At 36.6% G+C, this 19,110-nt stretch overlaps 1 protein-coding gene across 3 annotated transcripts in view; it reads left to right on the forward strand.

Moving 5' to 3' along the window:
* LOC147019372 (uncharacterized) overlaps window positions 1-19,110 on the forward strand; it is a 102,175-nt gene that overhangs the window by 43,958 nt on the left and 39,107 nt on the right. The gene's annotated exons all lie outside the window — the stretch shown is intronic.

Below are 19,110 nucleotides of genomic sequence, written 5' to 3' on the forward strand. Positions count from 1 at the left end.
GAGGGACCTTGCGTGCGCTGCAGGATTTTATTCCATGACGGCGTAGTGTGTTACTTGTGGTTTTCTTTGATACTGTGGTCCTAGCTCTCTTCAGGTCATTGACCAGGTCCTGCCATGTAGTTCTGGGCTGATCCCTCACCTTTCTCATGATCATTGAGGCTCCACGAGGTGAGATCTTGCATGGAGCCCCAGACCGAGGGAGATTGACTGTTGTCTTGAACATCTTCCATTTTCTAATAATTGTGCCAACAGTTGTTGCCTTCTCACCAAGCTGCTTGCCTATTGTCCTGGCGCCCATCCCAGCCTTGTGCAAGTCCACAATTTTGTCCCTGATGTCCTGAGACAGCTTTCTGGTCTTGCCCATTGTGGAGATGTTGGAGTCTGATTGATTGAGTGTGGACAGCTGTCTTTTATGCAGATACTGAGTTCAAAAACGTGCAGTTAATACAGGTAATGAGTGGAGAATGGGAGGGCTTCTTAAAGACAAAACGAACAGGTCTGTGAGAGCCAGAATTCTTACTGGTTGGTAGGTGATCAAATACTTATTTCATGCAATAAAATGCAAATTAATTATTTAAAAATCATACAATGTGATTTTCAGGATTTTTGTTTTAGATTCCGTCTTTCACAGTTGAAGTGTACCGATAATAAAAATTACAGACCTCGACGTGCTTTGTCAGTGGGAAAACCTGTAAAATCGGTCATGTATCAAATACTTGTTCTCCCCACTGTATAGGTATGTGAATCAAACCCCCTAACTTGACGAGGCAGCAGGACACAAATCAAGTCCCATCAGAGCAATGGCTACACGACCTGTCAGCAACAAGTGTCGCCTGCCACACGAGCACTGCCTCATCAAGCCATCTGTGTCCTGCTGCCTCATCAAGTTAGGGGGTTCGATTCCGTTGTATTAATGAGCCGAATATGGTCACAAATAAACGACTGGCAGTATGTTGTCCTGATGAGTCCAGAACAAGGGCAAAATCTAGATTGACATCTCTGTTTTCGTCTATTTGTGATCAGAGGCTTTAATCTCAGTCTGTAAAGGCTTGAGGACCATCCGGATGCCTCCTAGTTTGGAGGTGATGTGTTGGTGTAATTTATGCACGTGACATCATCGGCGTGTCATGGTCAGCGTGATTTTTTTCGTTGAATTTAATGTTCCTGACTGCAAACTGTCTGACTGGTGATCAGCTGGGAGAGACAATGTGCTCGTGTGGCAGGCGACTCTTGTTGCTGACAGGTCGTGCAGCAATTGCTCTGATGGGATACGATCTGTGTCCTGCTGCCTCATCCAGTTAGGGGGTTCGATTCACATACCTATATCCATACACATCCATACACATCCATACACATCCATACACATCCATACACATCCATACACATCCATACACATCCATACACATCCATACACATCCATACACATCCATATATATATATATATATATATATATATATATATATATATATATATATATATATATATATATATATATATATATATATATATATATATTGTTGTAGTGCCGGGTTCGCGGGCAAGGAACGACCACCAGATGGAGCAGTTGGGCCGTCTCCCATTGAACACCCAGAATTGAAGGTCGTCACTCCGGATAACTCCGAAGTCCACAGGTCGCTTAATGGACCGTGGATGCCAATATTTCGACTGCGCGGTTAGGGTCTTTTTGTCTGATTCCAATTTACCTAATTAGCCACACGGGCGAGCCACTGGGGAAGCCACACCCTCGGCCGGCTTTGTCCGAACCGAGTCGCTGCTTCCGACTCGGATCCAGCGTAACCGAGCGGGAATTACCAAAGCCACGCCGTTCCAAATAACAATCTATGGCACAATCGGCCTCACTCTAACTCAAACCCGAACCATGCTCGACCAATGAGAGAAAGCACAGAAAACGAGCTGGTACATTTAACAAGAGGGTTTATTTTACAAATAATAATCAGAGAGGGAGACACAGAGCAGGGTTAAACTGACTAAAATGCAATGTACAATAAGCAAGGCACTTATGCAGTTCTACTTATAAGACTGGCCACAGACAGACACACACACGCAAAAACAAATGGCACCAACTGACCTTTATTCGGACCCTCCAGCCACAGAGGATAGGCAAGCTGGGGGTCAGAGTTTGTTCGGGTACAAGGCCGCCTCGTGAGGTTTTACTGACCTACACTTGTGGAGCTCGGAGTCCTTCCCTCGGAGAAGGGAACAGGGATCTCCAGCTTGAGCGCTCCAACACAACCCACCATGGTGGGACTCGAACCCCCGAACCAGAATCCAACGAGCGCAGCAAGGATCCTACGAATGACCCAGCCAGCCACGAACGATGACCAACGACGAGGAGAGCCCAGCAGACCAGAAGCAAGGAACGACCTCCAAGGAACTAAGGAACCCCCTCGGATACAGCTTGCGATCCTTCTTATCCCTCCCCCGTGCGGGGTGGAGGGATCCGCTCTCAGGTAACTCGCCTCTGGATTGGACAGGGCGTTTTTGGGTGTCGTGGTGGCCAGTGGCATTTGGAGGAGGGGCCTGTTGGCATCTCAGTGCTCCTCCCCCGAGAGAGGCACTTTTGCCTTCCCTGATGTCGACAAGGGAGACATTCTTTTTTGATGGGGCGGAGTTGGAGCTGAAGCGATCTCACCCGTGATTGGACGAGAGGAACATTCCATCTTGCTGGGGCGGAGTCGGCTCAAAAGCGATGGAAACTCCGTCTACGCTCGTGGCCTTGAACACGTGCGTAATGGAGCTGAAGGAGTAGAGGAGATGTGAAAAACTAACTAGAAAGAAACTCGAAGCGCACACATGAAATTCCCATTGGACATAAGGGAGGGATTCTAACTATCCACATATACTTAACGAGATAACTGATCTATGGGACTACTCACTGTCTGTGTGCAAAAGGCTTCCAAATTCCTAACAATATATCTTTACATCTATACACATGTATATACATCTATACATCAATACATATGAATATATATATATATATATATATATATATATATATATATATATATATATATATATATATATATATATATATATATATATATATATATATATATATATATATATATATATATATATATATATATATATATATATATATATATATTGTCGCGAATTCGCGCCCGCCGGCGTGCGAGTGGCCACGTAACTCGAATCGCGGCACGTCGCCCACCGGACGGACAATTCCGTCGTGACCCTCTCGGACTAACGCCGGGAACTAGTCATGGGTGGGCCTTTCGGCCTCACCACGATCGTGCCAATCGGCCCCCCGCGTGGGATAGGGTTGTTCGCTAAATTCGACCGACCTAAGTACCCACACGGAGGGTAGACCGGGCGATCGCACCTCGCTGCAGGTCGACCCCGGACACGGGCCACTTAAGCGACCCGTTCCGTACTATCGGGATAACCGAGCGGTGCTATCGTCAACCTCGACGGTTCCGATTAATTATCGGGCATATGAAGCCCACTACCAACCCTTTACGTGAAGTAAGATGGAGATTCAATTAAAGAAAAGACGAAGCGAAACGGGAAAAACAGTTCAACATGAGGCACATTTATTCCGCGGCACACGGAAAGCACACATATACAATTACAACAATTATGCACCAAAAGCAATTGCAACAAAAACACAACAATGCAGATCTACTACCGACTATGCGAGCACACGGCAACACTTACACAGTTTTACTTTACAGACGGCGCCGACAACACATATACTCAAAAGCAAAAGAAAAGGGCCACCCTCAACGACAAGGGGGCAGACGGGCCTGTGGGCCGAGACCGCGTGGAGCCTACCCGTCTTGTGATGAGCCGCAAATGCCGTGGCGGTGCCCCGACTCCGCGCTCCTCCGCGGGTTTCGTTGGCACTGATTGGAATGGGGTGGGAACGGGGCCCCCTTTTCGCACTATCTCAGCGCGGGGGGAAACAGGGGGGGTTGTTGATGCTCTGGGGAAAGAGGATAGCTGGCTTGCTTGGGTCCCACGACGAGCGACTCCACTGCGACCTCGACTGCGTTCCCGGCTTCTCCTCTCTGCAGCTCCCCGACAGACTCCGAACCCTGACAGACCGACTCTCCTCCAGACCCGTCAACTCCTGCTGCCACACTTCGCCGCCGCCACACCTCTCCAACTCGCCCGAGCCCGAAACAGAAAACTGCGACTGCCTCCAACTGCTTCCGACCCAAAACTCTCTACCGCTGCCACACTTCGCTGCCGCCACACCTCTCCAACTCGCCCGAGCCCGAAACAGAAACTGACTGAATTCGCCCCGCGCTCGGTGCTTTATAGTACGGCAGGAGAATCCATATGCAAATTTCTGGATCAGGATGGGCTCAGGGGCGGAGCCACGCTCGCCCATTGGACGGAGGAAAAGTGGGCGTGAACCTCCCCTGATCCTCGAATTTGCATATATCGATTCCACTCCGACGCGCCTGGAGGCGGGGCCAAATCGCCCCGCACTTAATGATTGGAGGGATCGGAAATGGGCGTGTATCATTCCTGATCCGACTTCTCTTCGGAAAGGCCACTCTTTGTACCCGCGGCCCGGCGCGCATCCCGCAGAAGGCCAGGACAGCCTGACGCTCGGCGCCCACAAGCGGCGCGGGAATGGCGGTAGAAGGAGGAGAGGTGAAGGTGGTGGAGGGTCTAAAGTGGCGGTCCCTGGCCACGGTGACGCTTGGAATGGCGGTGATGCGATGGTTGCGAGAGCGAGTTGTGAAGGTAAAGGTCGTGGCTGTTGGCGTTGTTGTTGTGAAGCGGCGTTGCGGTTGGTGGTTGTTGTGATGGCGGTTGAGACATGGTTGGTTCAAAATAATGATAGAACAGAAAAACGGCTATCTTAAAGGGTCGCAGCCCGAATGAATCACATTTATTCCCTCTAAACAACGGGTTTGGGCTAACTACACATGTACTTACAGAGATATCTCACCTACGGGACCTGAATGGTGGTTTGCGAATTTCCTCAACCACAACAATATATATATATATATATATATATATATATATATATATATATATATATATATATATGTATATATAAATATATATATATATATATATATATATATGTATATATATATATATATATATATATATATATATATGTATATATATATATATATATATATATATATATATATATATATATATATCTTCTTCTTCTTCTTTCGGCTGCTCCTGTTAGGAGTCGCCACAGCGGATCATCCGTATGATCCGCATAGTGATTTGGCACATGTTTTACGCCAGATGCCCTTCCTGACGCAACCCTGGTCGCCTCTTACAACACAGGGATATGGTACACCTATTTTAACCGGGGTATACACCGGCCCAGTACACTGGTACTTACTTCGCCGACCTCGGAAGGATGACAGGCTGAGTCAACCCCCTGGTGTATTGATTCAGTGGCCCAACGGGGCTTGAACTCAGGACATTTTGGATCCCAAGCCGCTGCCCAAACCACTGCGCCAACACCAGGCGTATATATGTATGTGTATATATATATATATATATATATATATATATATATATATATTTATATATATATATATATATATATATATATATATATATATATGTAAGTAGGGTGAATATACTGATTCTGGCTCACTTTTCCCCATGTAAGTGAAGGGGATTTTCAGCGATTCATATTTTTTTTTCCTAAAAAGTAAACCCCCTTTTTATCCTAAGGTATATTTTATCCTTATTTTATCCTAAGGTATATTTATTTGTCTCCCCTTTTAACCTTGGGGCACTCTATTCAAATAACCAATGCGACAAGATAAAGATTTGTTCAAGTTGCAAAGTAGTAATGTGATTTGTTAAAGGTGATTCTATAGAAATATCTGAAACATCTAAGCCTCAGGACACTCTTTTTCAATAACCAATGCATATTGTTTAGCTCACTCATTGAACCTATTAAGATTTGTTCATTCTCAAATTCCTTCAACAGTTTAATTTTCTTTGCACAATAATCCCCATCTAAAATATTTAAAAACAAAACATTTGAATCTTTATAATTTTTAAGATACCCCTTTTGTGCCATTACGAAATGATAAACTTCTCTTAATGCTCTTGTTTGACCACCTCCTGAGCCACATTTCATTTTGAGATTATAGTAAATTGTTTTTTCATTGTTCAATTGATAACCATCGAAGTTTTCAGTCCATTCAAGGATATTCATTTTTTTCTTTACATCCTCTAACTTACTAGTTTTTAAATTGATTCGCTTATTTGTTTTATTTACCTTTGTTTTAGTTATTTTTTCAATAAGACTTATTTGATATTTTTCACATTCATTATGTTTTCCATTTATATACCAAGACTGAGATTTTCTCCACTCTTTAGTTTGATTAATACTTGGTTTGACCAATTATATATTGCGAAAAAATGCGGCGGTAGCCCTTAAAAAACCCTAACCCATCTTCCCATCGTTAAAACACAATTTATTTTATACACTCTATCATACAATATCCATATGGAACACAATCTATTCCATTATCTAAAATAAATCTCTTATCATCAAAGGCTCCTAATGCCTTTTTATTTACTTCTTCACTATATATGTTATGTTTATAACTTCTTATTGTATTCATTTTCCTATATTCTTCTTTTTTATTCATCAAACAATTATAATAATTTCTAAAAGTTATTGATTTCTTTATTACATATTTCTTTATTCCCTTTAACCTCATCAATCTGATCACCATATTTATAAGCATATGCCTTTGCTCTCAATCCAATAAACTCACTCATTACTTTTCCACCCAACTCATCCTTAAACTTATCAATAACCTTTTCATTCTTTTTGGAAAATAACTCACTCTTCTTGCTGAAATTACTTGTATCATATACTCCAATATTTTTCTTCATATCTTTATAAACATCATCAGTTTTTATATCTAGGATAAAACTATCAGTGTCCATATACAACAATGAAACATTTTCACCATACTCTTTCTTTAAGGCCCAGTCACACCTTGACGTTTTAGCCAGCGATGGCAACGTATTAAAATTTATGTAAAACGCTGGCTTACATTGAACTTTTGATGTTTTTTTTTAAAGATTCGGACGTATTCATAGCGACTTGGTCTTATGTATAACGGATTAGTAACGGACACAGAACGTTTCGTTGTGTTATAGATAACTTATACCAACGAATGCTGAACCTGTTGTCGGCCTACACAACCTATGCCCAATGATAGTCTAACTTAGGCATAGCGCGTTGCACGCATCGCCGACGATGTCATGACGTAGCCTATTAAAAGGCTGACGCACAACGATTCGAATCATAACTGCCGTAGAAATGGAAGTGTCAACATCGCAGTCACACCTTGGCGATCTTGCCAGCGTATGCCGACCTAAGAAAAATGTGTCTAAAACGTTGGGGCACGTCAAATACGGTATGAGTAAGTTTGGTATACGTGAGTAGAACGCTAAGGTACGCTATCATATGTCGTAGTAAGTAGAGTACGTCAAGAAATTTCAAACATGTTCAAAATTTTTCGACATACTTGGCGTATGACACACGTTCCGCATGCGATGGGGATAAGTTTTACATACGATATGCGAACGCTTACACACGTCCACAAAGGCTACTTATAAGCTACTCATAAGTCGAAACACGTCGCAATAATTTCTTTTTTACGCTAAACTTATTTCTAACTTATGTTTGACGTGCTTTGAACCAATTCTTTACGTAGTCCCAACACACATGGACGTATGCAGATGTATTCCAATGACGTCTTCCGGTCGACAAAAAAAATAAGTAAACATGTTTCTAACTTACAACTGCCATATAAAGACGTGTTCCCAGCGATTTTGGGAATTGGTATATAAAAATGGTGTTCATAAAAGGGGAACCCAACAGTGTTTTCGAGTCCTTTTTGAGTCGATGTCCATGTCAGCAGTAACAGTATCAGTATCAGTATCAGCATCAGTATTTGTATTAGTAGTAGTTTGTTCATGTAGGCAGTAGTAGGTGAGTGTGAGGGGGAGGGTGTGGGTTATGATGGATCCTCCTTGCGTCCGCGTGTCCTCGGGTAGGAGACATCTTTGCACCATTGTTCGAAGTTCTTCGCGGCTAATTTTTTATGGGGCTTTTTCAACAATGAGCTATGGCTTGTTTTTACAATTTAGGTCTATTCATAACGGGTTGGACAAATGCACAATGAACTAATAATGTGCATAGAGCGCTTCGATAACTTATAGATACGGTATACCAACGAATAATTATCGTGTAGCCGGCGTTCACAAACTATGCCCAACGATAGCCTAACTTATCCATATCGTGCGGCAGTTTATCTTTGCCGGTGACGTGGGGTTTGCTATTCATAGGCTGCCACTCAACGATTTAAATGGCTGCATCTCCACTATTGAAAGTAGACGCTTGCGCTCAACAATTGGATTTTTTTTTACACTCAACGACTTTTAAACGGTACCACTCAGCTATTTTCATTGTTTACAATGAATGATTTAAATTGCTGTCACTCGCCTTTGTTTTTTGACGCTGGTGCTCGGAAATTTTAATCGTTTCTATTGAACGTGCTAAATTGCTCAAACTCCACTATTGAAAGTAGACGCTTGCGCTCAACAAGTGGATTTTTTTACACTCAACGACTTTTAAACGGTACCACTCAACTATTTTCATTGTTTACAATGAACGATTTAAATTGCTGTCACTCGCCTTTGTTTTTTGACGCTGGGGTTTGGAAATTTGAAGCGTTTCTTCTGAACATGTTAAAACGCTCAAACTCGACTATTTTAAATAGACGCTGCCGATGGACAATTGGAATCATAGCCAAGCTAGACATCAAAGTGTGAACATCCTCGTCATGCTGAAGAAAAGTTTGAAGAATGTTGCAAATAAGTGTCCTGGCCGTGGCCGTGGACGCTGACGCAAGGACGATCCATTATACCGACATCTTTCAGCCTATGAGTAACTTAAAAGTAACGTCTGTCGACGTGTGGCAACGATCGCGTAACGTGCCAACAACACGTTAATCATAGGTTAGAAATAAGTTTCGGGTACGCAAAACATTACCTCGGCGTGTCTCAACCTATGATTAACTTACAAGTAGCATGTGTTGACGTCTGTCAACAATTGCAGACCGTGCATACAACTTGTGGCCAGCGTAGTGGAACGTGTGAGTCATACGCCGGCATACGTCGTGAAATTTCAAGCATGCAAAAATGTGAGGACAACCGAAAAGTACAACGTTTAAAGCCAGCGTACAACGACGTATGGCAGTGTTTTTCAGCATGCTCTCAATGTTATCAAAACTTACCCATAACGTATTCAACGTTTGCCAGCGTTTTAGAAAAAAAATTCAAAAATCGGCATACGTTGGCTAAAACGTCAAGGTGTGACTGGGCCTTAAAGTCATACAAATAATCATACATCAATGTCTTTGATAAATCAAGAACTGCTGTTCCAATATAAATTGGTTTATCCATTAAAATACTTTCCTTTTTCATATGAATAGCAGAAAAGTTCTCTGAAAAAACCTCTTCTCTCTCAAAACTTGGTTTATTTATCAATCTCGAAGCTTCTTTCCAAGATGTTGTGAATCTCATGTTTTGCCTGTTTCTAACATTTTCCATAGTCTTTCCAAATACAGCATTATTCATTAATTTATAAAAGTCCCCTTCAAATTTTACTTTTGTATTTGCTCTCATATCTGTATTGAATTGAATATACTTTTTCATCCAAGGATTTTGTTTAAATTTTAAAACTATGAATTTTAGCTACTCTCAATCCTTCTCTCAAAAACTGTTTTAAGCTTCTCTGATGCAAAACATATCCCTCTTTATCATAGAATGTTGTTAATAACTTTTCTGTTGATTTGCCTTTAATATTAAAACTTTTATGATAATCACTTAACCATTCTTTCTTTGGGGTTTCTTTCTCACATGCAAAAGGAAGGTCTTTATGCTTATTATGAAGATCACTCTGGTACCTCAAAACAACTTCAAAATAATAACCTTCTTCTTCCTCATTCAATTCCTCTTGAGAAGAAATAACAATATTCATCACAGCCTTTTCATAATCCTTTTCTTCCACCCACTCTAATTTACCATAAGGCAGAGATTGAGACATTGCCCATCCATACAAATTAATAGCATCAAAATACATCAAATAATTACGATCTTTTTCACTTTCATAATTTGGAAGATATTTATTATTTGCTTTGGCATATCTTTTTGAACATACTTGTGATATTCCACCTCTCTTCGACTTCTCAATCAACAAAAGCATATCTACATCACTGATTATTAAACCTATATCTTGTTTTGTCATTTTCAACATTGCACTCCAAGCTAAACCAGGAGCTGTGAAATAGTGGGCAGGATCTAATCCATAACAATTTTTATTTTGACAGAGTGATCTAAAAGCTTCAAACACATCAGCTAACAATAAAACATCTGTTTTTAGATAAAAATCACGATATTCTCCAAGGTTCTTTATCTTAAATATTTTCCAAATTTCTTGTGCATGTTTATATTCCTTATCACTTATGTCTTCTTCATAAAGGTTATTATAGAAACTTTCTTTTGAAGGAAGTTGTGTTTCTTTAAATCTCATAAATGAATCCATATAATCATAAGGATAAATTCCCTTACTTGTAAGAATTTTCTCTTTACTTTGAATTTCATTCCTTGTTTGAATTTCCTCTCTCATTAGAATTCCCTCTTTAATCAGAATTTCATCTATAATCAGAATTTCCTCTTTAGTTAGAATTTCATTCATTGTTCGAATTTTCTTTATAATTAGAATTTCATCTTCAGTTCGAATTTCTTCATTAATTTCCTCATTAATTAGAATTTGCTCTTTACTTTGAATTCTTTCTTTTATCTGAATTTCCTCTTTAGTGAGAATTTGCTCTTTTGGAAAGAATGAATTAAGATTTGGAAAAGAGCCTGTGGAGCTTAGATTTGATGTGAGGTAGGCTAGTGGTGTTCCCATAAACTTGTAAGAATCTAGAAACCTAATACGAGTTAAAGGTTTTGTGAATATCATTTTTGTAAATGAAATATACTTTTGACTTGTGTTTGTTATGGCAGAAATATTCCCTGGTGTTTTTGAAAGTTCATTTATAAATAGATGTGTATCATAGTTGGCGCTGTTGTGAAGAAAGACTGGAATAAAAGAAGGAAATTTATAATTAAGATTACAACAGGAATGAGCGGGACCTCTATATTTACCAGTAAGATGACAATGATCCCGAACTTTAGACTCCTTAATTTCCCCCCTCACAAATATGACAGATATTGTTCTTTCTAAATTCTAATTTTTCTTCTTCGGTTAATTTCATCGGCGCATTTGTTTCTTTCATTAATTTAGGTAGTCTTATACAATCCTTTTCTAATCGTTTTACAAACTCTTGTGAAGCTTTTTTTCCACTTTAATGTTCAAGTTTGTTATACTTTTCTCCAACAGATGATTTGATATAATAACAGAAACCACAAGGAATATGTTTTTGATATTTATTTGTATATGATTATTTTGGATTAGGAGAAGTAGTATTTATCTTTTTTAGGATACATTCAAAATCAGCATATATCACAAATGGGTGCATGATAGATTTATTATAATCTTCAAAAGAAATCTTTTCACCAGGTTTTGGCATTGTAATTACAGCTGATTTATGATTACTACAATATTTTGAATGTTGTTCTAATCGTTCTTTTGTATGAAATGAATTAAGACATCGCTTACAAGGATATATTTTGTTTGCTGTTCTGAATACCTGAGAAGAGATTAATCTTGATAAATTATTGATGTCTGTATAATGTGAATTCTTTCCAACACTAAAATATAAAAGATCAATGTGTGTTTCCTCATTTTTATAGTTGTTTGAAATTTTTAATATTTGAACTTTGTTTGTATCCGTCAATCCACATACATTAATAGAAAGATTATTCTTTTCTCAAATTTAGGAATATCTGTTAGTGGCATTGGGAATTTAAAATCTTTAATGTCCAAGGTATTCTCATATTTCATATATTGTTTTACTCTTTCTGAATTACATTTTGGTGGATGTAAGTGAGCAAGAACAGACCAGAGAAAACATTTATTATCATTGTTCTTAATATTAACAACTGCCTTCTTTAGTTTTATTTCTTTTGGTAATTCAATATAAGAAGAAGCTTTAAGAGGGTTTGATTTCAGAATGTGTATATCTAAAAAGATGATATTTTTAAATATGAAATCCACTTCCTACCACTGTATTATCAACATCCTCCTCTTGTCTTGATAGATCTTCATAAACCCCACAATTCAAAAAATCTTGAAATGATGTTATAAAATGAAGATCTGTTCTCATACAAGGAGTTTGTTCTTCATCTTGTCTTTTCATATTCATTTTCACTCCCATATAAAACTTTAAAGTTTTCATTTCTTTCAATGTCTTTCTAATAACTTTTTCAACATCAGGTTTCACTCTTTCAATTGATTCTGCTATTGATGATGGACCGGGCTCTCCAAATTGAAAAATCCTTATTTTTATATGCCCTTTAAATGCCCCATCAGTGTTTTCAATATAATAGTCTCCCTTTACTTTAAACTCATTTTTCTTGTGTTTTTGTGATTGAAGATGTCTATTATAACTACTCTTCAAAACATGCTTTGAGCAGATATCACAATGTTTTCTTTCCAACTCAAGAGCAGATATTTGATGAAACAGATTAAATGTGTGTTTGTTGGTTCGAAGGTATTTTTTATAATGTTTATACTCGTGATTACAAACATCGCAGTACGTTGTATTCACCATATTTATATAATAAAACTTTGCTTAAACTAAAATTTTCTTGATGAAAATTTCGTTTAATTTATAGGTGAATCTGTGCTTAAAACCATTTTATCCTCCAACTTTTTTCACTTAATAAATACAATGTTCCAAGACACAAAAGACAAGTTTCAATCAATCTCTTCATTTGTAAAAGATACTGAGAAATATGTCAAGGATGTAAAATTGAACAAAGATAAATATAACAACTATTGGATAAAAACAATTATGGTGGATAAGATGAGTTCTTCAATTTCCTTCAGTGGAAGGGCTTTTAGTATACCTGGTAGAACAACAATTGAAGTATCTCTAACAAAAGTTTCTCCTCTCCTTCTGGTAATATATTCAAAACTAGAAAAAGCAATGAAACAAGAAAAAGTATCAAAAAACAAAAACCTTATGGATGAAGTTTGAGAAAGAAAAGATAAGACCATCTGTAATATGCAAGGAGAAATTTGTATTTTTTCTCAACAACCCTAAAGATGTAAATCCTGATGAAATAAAGGATGTTAATATACCAGGTGAAATGACATTTCGTTCAACAGTAGTTAAGGATCATTTTAAAATTACCTTAAATATACAAAAATGTTGTCGTTGAATCTGGTAATGAAAAAAAGTATATAGATATCGATGGTAATATTATTAAATATGAGTCAATATGCAACTGAAAGTAGAGATGAATTTCAGTTTAAGTAAAGTTTTACTTCATAAATATGCTTGACTTTCCTGATTCTCCATATGACAAATTTGAGAATTGTCCTGCGTGTGAAAGATGGGGATTAAACACAGAGTCAAAAGCCTATAAACAATGTATATTCTGTGATTATCTTCTAATTAATGAAAATAAAAAATTTAAAAAGGAAAAGAATTCTTTTAGATTTACACCAAAAATGAATTACTTCACAAGATTGATTAGAGAAATGAATGTAAAGTATGAGGGTGATCACACACCTTTCCTGACAAGGGAAGAAACTGAACGTATTAGAGAAATGTTCAAAGGATTGTTGTTATATATCATTCATGGATGTGATTTTCAGGGAAATATCAACACAAGATATTGCATAAATAAAATAATGTATTATCTTGAAATTCAACCTGAACTTAGGATAAAATATAGAGTTTCTAAAAAAGCTAATAATAAATTAAATAACCTGTTTTCCAAATATATAAATGAATGATTTTTTTACCCATTTGGGAAAATAAGATAAAATTTCAGATTCATAAAAATCTTCCAAATTCATGAAGATGTCTCATAGTTGGTTCAAGCGGATGTGGAAAAACCTTCTTACTTTTGAAGATGCTCCTGACTCCCAACTTTCTAGATTATGATAATTTAATAATTTTCACAAAGTCGAGTTTTCAACCAGAGTATCAACTACTCTCACAAGGTTTTAATGCTGGTCTTCAAAAAGAAGATATAATCGGTTTATTTAAACTTCAAAAAAACCTAAATGATTATAACATTGAAGATATAATTCAACTATTTTGTGATACACAGAGATGTAAAAAGAAATCAAAACCGATAACCTGTATTCTTGGTGATAATACAGATGATATACCGTCTCCCCAAGATTTGGATAAATCAATAAAGAACCTCGTTATCTTTGATGATTGTGTTAATGAGTGAAACCAAACGGTAATGGACAGCTACTACACAAGAGGGAGACATTCTTCTTGTAATTGTATTTATCTTAGTCAATCGTACTTTCAACTTCCTCGTCGTTCCATCAGAAACAATGCTAATACTTTTATTTTATTCAAGTTAAATTCAATAGATATAAATAATTTTTGGAGAGATAATTGTTCTACATTATGTAGTAAAAAGGAATTTGGGGATTATATGAAGCACACGACTGAAAAATATAAATATATTGTTGTGGAACAAGATGAGATATTAAGGGATATATTTTTTGTTTTAGAAACAATTACTGCGACTGATAAGAATAATGCATTGAGTGATAATGCTGAGGTGAAACAACTTTGCGTTTCTCTAGATGGAACATTTTATCCACGAGATAGATTGGAAATTAATTGGGAAAAAATGATTTTACTGAAGCATACAAGTCTTACCAAAGGTGTGTGAAAGTAATGGAAATAAAGAACCTATTTTGGATATGACAGCATTTAAAAGTTTTTGATACAATCTATGCGTTTGACCTGAGTGCTCAAAAGGAAACTATAAAGTCTAATCGAGTGGATACTTCCCTATACATTGAAGAGAAGAGAGTGAAGAAGTTGATACATATTGTTTGCTTTTGGAAGAAACAGAATTGCAGATTAATACAGATAATGGTGTTATGATTAGTCTCACATAATTTTTTTGTAAAATAAATGAGTGGCAAAGTACCAACTTGGGTATATGTTAATCAAATCAATCTACATAAACTATCATCTCGTGTTCAACATCAAAAGCTTTGTACGATTAACGTTAATACAATTCAGAGAAAAGGAGCAGTAAGAATTGATGTTTTGCTCACAAGAGAACAGGTTAAAATCTTGAATGATACTGGCTCACGTAAAATTAAAATGACAAAACCAATGTTGAAAAAATATTCAATAAGAGAGACGAGTGGAGGATTTCTCCCATTTCTAATTCCTTTATTTGCTGGTTTAAGTGCGGTTGGAGCATTGACGGGTGGTATTTCAACAGCGGTGAAAACTGCCAATGAAAGGAAGGCTCAACTCCAGGCTCAAAAAGAATTGGAAAGACATTACAAAGAGTTGGAAAACAAATTAGTGGAAGTGGTGCAATTGTAGATTTTGCTGAAAAACTTGAAGGTTTGACTGATAAAGCGAGATTGTTAGTTGGAGATATGCTTTCTTCGATCACACCAGCAGGTGTAAAATTAACGAAAAGAGGTAATGGATGATATCTTTCTAATAAACAAATGAGCATTGATGAGTGGTTTAAAGAATTTGGAAAGAATACAACATCAAATTTACAACTTGTCAAATATTGTAAGAAATTAAAAATTCATAATGTGGTTATTTGTATGAGAGATGAATTAACAAATGTGCCTAAACATACAAAGAATATTATTATGAACTTTGAAGATCATAATGGGAATGGTTCTCATTGGGTTTGTATTTTTAATAGTCAAGAAAAATATTATTTTGATAGTTTTGGTCTTTCACCACCTGTTGAAGTCATAAAATTCTTACAGAATGGTGTTTATCAAATATTTCAAGTCCAAGAATTAAATTCCAAGTGTTGTGGTCAATTATGTCTATATGTGTTATTTCAACTCAACAAAAATAAAAAAATTTTGACATTATTTTTAATCTAATATAAATGACTTATGTTGGTAAAGATGGTTCTATCTTTGGTATATCCCAAGAACTGGATATTGATTTATCAAATTATTACACAAAGGCACAGGCTGAATGACATAAATATAATATAACCAAAAATATTAACATGAAAAATGCTTATAAATTAAAAAATTATCCAAGCCCGACTGACGCGAATGACTTGGTGAGATTAAGCAATTTATCACAATATATATCCTTAAATAAAACGGCCATGTATTCCAAAGATACAGAAGTGTTGATTTTATCTCCAGGTCATGCAGAATTCACAGTTCGAATTAAAATAAATTTTTATAAAGAAGGGCGTATCGTTTGTATGAGAATAGAACAATGGGGGTATGATATGAATGATTTAGGGTATAATTGGTCATTTAAAATTGACCTGGAAGACCTGGAACAATTAAATCAGTCTCGTAAGGAAGAATATTATCCACTTGGTATAGAGAATGAGTTTTGTGGAGCCACGATTAGAAAACAACAAATAAAAGAATTTAATAAGGGTAAATATAATAATGGTTTTGCCCTAGTTTATATCATGAAAACAGAAAAAAACAGGATTATATATAATAAGTAAGGAAATACAAAATGATTTAACTATGGGAAGATGGGGAGGTGTTTGGTGCCATAATATTATTCTCACATATATTTCTAATACATAAATGACAGCAAGAACGCTTCAAGAAAATTATCATTTCTGTGTCCAAGCATACCTTCAAGAAAAGGGTATTCGGTATTTTAATAAATATGTTCTACAACATAAGAATGAGGTATTTTCAATAAAAGATTGGCATTATGCTGATGTTGATAAACCGACAACTTTAGATTTAATTAGAATGTTAAATAATGAAAAAAATATAATGTTAAGAAAAGGTAAGGCTCTTTTAGAAATTCAAAAGAAATTTTATTGGTTTCCTGTTGTAAAAAAAAATTATTTTGGATACAGGAATAACAAGAAATCCTGATGAATATATGTATGATATTCTATGGGGTGTAAGCGATTCAAGGATAATAAGAGATGAGGAAGGAGTTGAAGAAGAGAGGGAAGAGGAGGAAAAGGAGAAGAGAGAGGAGGAGAGGGAGAAGAAAGAGGAGGAAAGAGAGAAGAGAGAGAAGGAGGAGAGGGAGAAGAGAGAGAGAAGGAGAGGGAGGAGAGAGAGAAGGAGAGGGAGAGGGAGAAGGAGAGGGATGAGAGGGAGGAAAGAGCGAGACTAAATAAATATGAAAATATGGAAACCGATGAGATTAAAAAAAGATTGGTGGTATGACAGAAAATAACTCAACCCACCGAGGAGGAAAACAAAGAATTGACAAGTCTATTTGCAATATTTTCGACAAGACTATTGACATCGGCAAGATATTCATTTTAATTCAAGTTTTTCATTTTTTTTCTTAAATAAATGGAGGAGAGAGAGTGAAGGCATTTCTAAGGATTCTTTATGTTTTAAAAATTAAGATTCAAATGTGCATGTTGGAAACTAAAAAGGTTTTTGCACTCTGCAGGAATTTTTCTCATAAATAAATGAGTTATTGTCTCAAATGTAAAAAGAAAACTAATGCTAAAAATATTTTATATCTTAAAAGAAAAAATAACAGGGTTATACAAAAAGGTATATGTTCGGTGTGTGGTTCAAAAAAAATCAATTTATCTCCAAACACAAACTAAGAGGAGATATACAAAAGTTTTTATCAGGAAGTAAATTTACAACTACTGGAATACCAGGGGAATTACATCTACCAGGGTATTCTTTCTGTGGCCCAGGCACAAACTTGGATAAAAGATAAGATGAGGCAGACAATCCTAAATCATGGAGTCAACCCATCAATAGAGTTGATGAAGTGTGCATGAGACACGATATTGATTATGGGAATACCACAACTTTGGAAGAAAAGCATGAAGCCGATAGAGAAATGTTGTATAATTTGTCTCTGATACAAAATCCAACCTTGAGAGAAAAAGTTGATCGGTTCATTGTGAAGAAGATGATCAGTGCTAAATTGAAACTTGGGCTTGGAAATTCAAAAAACTTATAGGCTCTAATCATGTCATTAAGACTGAAGAGCAATTAGCTGATGAATTACATAAACCAATATTCACAAAGTTTCGTAGAAGGAAGGTTATTCCAAGGAAGTTGATTATATCTGGTCCGCTGATTTGATTGAACTCAATAATGATAAGGGGTACAGGTATGCTTTAACCATTATTGATTTGAGGAGTAGATACGCATGGGTTGTCCCTTTAAAAAACAAGACAGGTAATACTCTTATGTTAGCCTTTCAACAGATATTTAATAAAAGTAAGAGAAAACCTAAAAAATTGTGGACTGATGAGGGTCGAGAGTTTTACAACAAGACATTTATGAATTTTCTAAAAAATAACAGTATTACATTATACAGTACCTTTAATGAAGGGAAGGCCGTTGTTTTTGAACGTTTTAATCGTACCTTAAAAGAGAGACTATATAAAAAATTCACACAACTCGGTTCACAACAATGGTCATCTTTTATTCAGGATATTGTGGATAAGTATAATGACACGATTCACACGTCAACAAATATGAAACGATCAGAAACATTTACAAAATTAAAATATGAAAAAGAGATTAATGTCAGAAAACCTAAGTTCAAAGTTGGTGATATCGTAAGAATATATAGGTGGAAATCTCATTTTGAAAAGGGTAAAATTAAACGATGGACGAACGAACTTTTTAAAATTGTTTATGAAATAGATACGGTTCCTTGGACTTATAAGATATATGATTTGGAAGGGGAAGAGATTTTAGGTTCATTTTATTCATAGGAATTACAAAAGACAAAACTAAGCAGATAATACCCATGGGAGCAATGGGTTGTCCCTTCACTCCCTCCTACTATACACCATTGTGGACACTTGAGGGCCAAGTCCGAGTTGTATAACAGTATATAATGTGTCAAGGGGGACGTTCTTAGATCTGTGAACCCCAAACACAGAATCCTCAACTGAATAGTCAAGGCTTAACT

This window comes from Eptatretus burgeri, chromosome 10 (genome assembly GCF_056783735.1).
Source record: "Eptatretus burgeri isolate ZD-2024b chromosome 10, Ebu_testis_v1, whole genome shotgun sequence".
Lineage (NCBI taxonomy): Eukaryota > Metazoa > Chordata > Myxini > Myxiniformes > Myxinidae > Eptatretus > Eptatretus burgeri.